Consider the following 5,130-nt stretch of genomic DNA (forward strand, 5'->3'; position numbering starts at 1 on the left):
CTTTCTTTTCTTACTACTATGAATGTGTTTTTCATTTTTTCTAAGGTCTTAATATATCTTCTCTTTAGCGCGAGTAAATTTTTGCTGCAATACACAATAGGCTTCATTCTTTCTGTCTGTGGCTTCTTGGCACTCTACATCAAACCAATCGTTCCTTTTCTTTTTATTTTTTTTTATTTAAAATGCTTTATTGCACAACACACGGAAAAAAAGGGGAAATATAAAACATAAAATAAGAACATGGTGCGCAAAGGCGGTCTTATCGCTTATAGCGATCTCTCACAGACAACCTTTGGTGATAGGAGCTTAGAACGAAAACAGGTAAGTGAAGAAAAATATATGAAAAAATGAGGAAAAGTACAATATAATAATATTTATACTAAGGTATAGTAATAAACTACACATAACTACATACCAATAATACATACATAGAAATATAATATATATCAAAATATACATACATATACACATAAATATAAACTACATATTATTACATACTTTCTCAAACGATGCTTAAATATTGCCAAGGATTTAGACTGCCGTATATCAGTGGGTAGTGCATTCCAGAGTTTGACGGTTTTCACGGTGAAAGAGTTGCTGTAGGTTTGTGTCCGACTGCAGGGTGTGACAAGTTTGTTGTCCTCACTAGAACGCAGGTTGTGTGTGCTATCAAACCCAAGAAATTTGAAGCGTTCTTTAAGGTAAGGTGGTGTATGCTCAACATATAAAATAGCATAGAGAAGAGATAAGGCGTGCAAGTTTCTTCGAAGCCTGATTGGCAGCCACTTTAACTGAGACCGATACTGCGAAATGTGATCATACTTACGCAGGCCAAATATGAATCTAATGGCCAAATTTTGCAGCCGTTCTAATTTATTCAGAAGGTCTTCAGTTAAATCAATGTAGCAGGCGTCGGCATAATCTAATATTGGAAAAAGAAATGCATTGGCTAAGCTGATCTTAGCCTTGATGGGTAGTAGATTTTTCCATCGCCTTAAAAAACCAATGATGGCATACATCTTACGACTCATTTCTGCAACCTGAGGTACCCAGGATAAGGAAGCATCCAGACGTAGTCCAAGATTTCTAACAGTTTCTTGTAGCGGTAGTGTGTGGCCATCAAGCATGATTGGAGATAGGATTTTGTCTTTGACCCTCGACAGAAGCTTAGGACTGCCAAAAACAGCTACTTGCGACTTCCTTGGATTCAGTTGGAGACCGTAAGATCTACACCATTCACTGATCTTTACCAAATCATTATTCAAAGTTGCAACAGCCTCGTCGATACCGTCCAAGGGAGCGGTAACATATATTTGAAGATCATCAGCATATAGATGATAGGATGAAGAGATAAGTGTAGAGAGAGTATTAATGAAAATAGAAAAGAGAAGAGGAGAGAGTACACCACCTTGCGGGCCACCGGAAGGGATATCTAAAAAAGGTGAAGACCTACTGTTTGCCGTTATGCATTGCTGTCGATTGAACAGGTAAGAACGGAACCAATCAACAGCAATAGAACCTATGTTTAGAGATTCAAGGATTGCCAAGCATATGTCATAGTCGATAGTATTAAAAGCATTCGAAAAATCAAGAAGAGCTAGTATAGTTACGCACTTTTTCTAAACCCAGATTGGAAAGGGCAGAGGATTTTATTTATAGAGAGGAATTGGCTTAGTTGAGAATGGACTACACGTTCTAGCACCTTCGAGAGATAAGGAAGCACAGATATAGGTCTAAAATGAGAAGGTAACAAGGGATTGGAAACTTTAGGAATAGGAATCACTAGAGCTTTGCGCCAAATAGAAGGGAAAGTACCAGTTGACAGGGAGTAATTAAATATATGACATAAAATAGGTAAAATATTGTTGAGGGTAAGGAGAATAAGTTTTCGACTTATTTCATCACAGCCAGTTGAGTCTGATTTAATACTAAGGATGTGCTTCCTTAACTCGCTAATGGTGACAGAGCTGAATTCGAAAGGAGGGTTATCAGGAATGGGCAGTGTATGAAGAAAGTTGATTGTATTAAGTTTGTCACACATATTTATAGAAGAAGAAGAAAGAAAGTGTCTGTTAAGATCATCAAGTTCGATATTAAAAGAAATGGTTTCCCGCTGACGACCGATTCCCAGCGATTTCAAAAACCGCCAAACCTTGGATGTACCGCTATTATCAATAGCATTTGCAATAAACTTACGCTGAGCATCACGACAGAGTTTATTGCAACGATTTCGTAGATGTTTATATTTTTCCAAGTTGTCAGTAGTTGGATTTCTTTTATATTTAGCCTTCGCAGCATTACGCTTAGCCATGAGTGCTCTAATATCCTGAGTTAGCCAAGGAGCCGGTAAGTGCTTAAGCTTAATAGGTCTTAATGGGGCATGTACATCCAATAAATCGGTTAAGAGAGAATTAAATATGCTAATTTTTTCATCAATTGAGCTGGCATTATAAATAGCAGTCCAGTCGATATTGTTTAAATCGCTCATGAAATTGGTGTTATTAAGCTTTTGAAAATTACGCCGCATCACTATAGTTGGCTTCGCTCGCGGAGGCCGAATTCTATAGGATAAATAAACTAAGTCGTGGTAGGAAAAGGCCTCTGCGGGAAACTGACCATGGACGTCAACATGACTGAGAGAGGAAACAACCATTAAGTCCAATAGTGAGGGAGAACAATTCGGAAAAAAATGAGTCGCATTCGTTGGAAGTACATTAAGGTTACAGCTATCGATTATATTCTTAAGTCGTCGGGCACGTTGGTCGTCTTTAATCAAGCAGGTGTTAAAATCACCCATAATTATGGTGTGATCGACAGAAGTTCTAAATTGATCTAATAACATTTCAAAATTATTAAAATAATTAATATTGAGTGACGGACTATAAAATACGCCCAGTAGTAGTTTGAGATGACCGAATAAGACCTCAATAAAGATGTGTTCCGATGACTCAGAGTATTGTGAAGGAGATTTACTTAAAATTGTAAAGGGGATATGACTGCGGAGGTATATTGCCACACCACCACCACCTTTACCTGTTCGGTCGTTCCGGATCAGATGGTAGCCAGGCAAACAGTAAGACGTCGAGGGTAAACTTGGTTTCAAAAAAGATTCGGATACAAGAATGGCATGAATATTTTTACTGTCGAAGGAGGACAGGAAATCAGGGTAATGAGATGGAATACTCTGCGCATTTATATGCACTACATTAAAGTTTCTAGAAACACCGGAGAAAGTTGAGTCTAAAAGAGAATTAAGAGGAAGAGAAGCACTGTGAAAACTATCATCAGTAGATAATACTGAGTCACTAAGATAGATACTATTATCATTCGAGTCACTTACGCTGTGAACGCTTGAAATCATACTATTAATGTAAATACAAGTTAATATTATATATATGTAAGTAAAAATAATTAAATAGTATAATAATACCAAAATAAATCAAAATACTAGAATATTGAGTTCTAATAAGCTACTCCTCCATCCCGCCAGCCGTTTGTGAGTAAGCAATTACAAGGATATTTTTTATCACAAATATAGTAAAACATAAGAACCGGATACAACATTAAAACAGAAATAAAAACAAGTTATAAATCAGTGTTTAGTAAAGCACCACACTAAGTAACCAATAAACAAAATAAAAATACGATTTAAATTCTAATAACATTAAATATAAAAAAATACTAGTAAGTAGAGAGAAAAACATAAAAAAAATTTGAATTAAACTAAAAACAAAAAAACTACCTCATAAAATAAAAATGCTAACTACATAGGCAGTAGTTAGTTTTATCAATGCAGTTACTAAACGCAGATCAAACGTCAGATTGTTGACAATTGACATTATACCTTCAGTCAACAACATATGAATATAATTATACCGACATGTTAGCAAATTAACACTAATTTTATCCGAAATATAATTATAGTAACTAAACAAAAATAGATGGCATAAATTAATAACAGAACAATTTAATGGAGCGACGACAAACTGCTACTAATAAAACGAAAACTTACTTTTTAACGGTTTTCTTACTTCGCATAACCTGAGTGGAGTTGGACGATTTTGAAATTGAGTCGACACCGACAGTACTGGTACCAGCAGCAGCAGCAAGATTAGTTGCCGAGGGCATGTAATTCGGCTTGCAATTGATTGAGTTAAGCTCTGCTGTTGTGACGATACGGTGACGCTTACCGTCAGACCCCGTAACGATAACAACTCCATCCTTCGTCCAGCATTTTGAAATTCCGAACTTCTGTCTTGCAGACATAAACAGGTCATGCCTTTCCTTGGTAAGGAACTCCGACAGAGTCACGCCTGTGCTTTTAAGGGACGTTTTTGAATACCAGATCTTGTTTCGAAGCACTACATCACGAAATTTTACAAGGATAGGTCGAGGCTTATCCCTAGAGGAATGACCTAATCGCTGACATCGACTGAGCTTCTCTATGGTAAATTCTGGTACCTTAAGATGGCCTGATATAACACCTGACACTATGACTAGCAAATTTTCTTTTTAGTCTTCAGGAACTCCGTGGAACAGAAGCATCTTCCTTCTACTTCGCATTTCCAGCTGATTGTACTGCTTCGATAATATTTCCACTTGCATCTGAAGGCCTTCTAATCAAAGATTTAAATCGTTAGATGCGCCCCTGCCATAGTATAACCGCTATAAAATGTGTCAATCCTCAAATGAGTGAGCTTACTCATTCGCTATCAGTGTTCATTTATACGCAGTGACAGTCAGACGTCATCCATTGTAATTAATGCGCTAATTATAATCCAAAAAAAATCGCGAAATGCCGTCATGTGCCTTTCGAAAGTGCAATCACAACTTAAGAAATACTAATAAAGCCCAGGGTGTAACATTTCACTCGTAACTATTTATATTTATTTTAATATTGAATTTATTTTATTCCGATGTCCGAAAAGACCACGAAATGAAAGAAATTGTGCGACAGAGAAAGTAGTATGGCATAATTTATGTAATTAACAGAGATGAAACTATTGTCTCAGTACCATTCATTATTAACTAATATAACTAGATACACGGAAGTACTACGGAAGCGGTTTGGAAAGGGATCATCTATAAATGGACATTAACAGAGGCTATCCTACGGTAGCGTCGGCATTT

This window comes from Vanessa cardui, chromosome W (assembly GCF_905220365.1).
Source record: "Vanessa cardui chromosome W, ilVanCard2.1, whole genome shotgun sequence".
Lineage (NCBI taxonomy): Eukaryota > Metazoa > Arthropoda > Insecta > Lepidoptera > Nymphalidae > Vanessa > Vanessa cardui.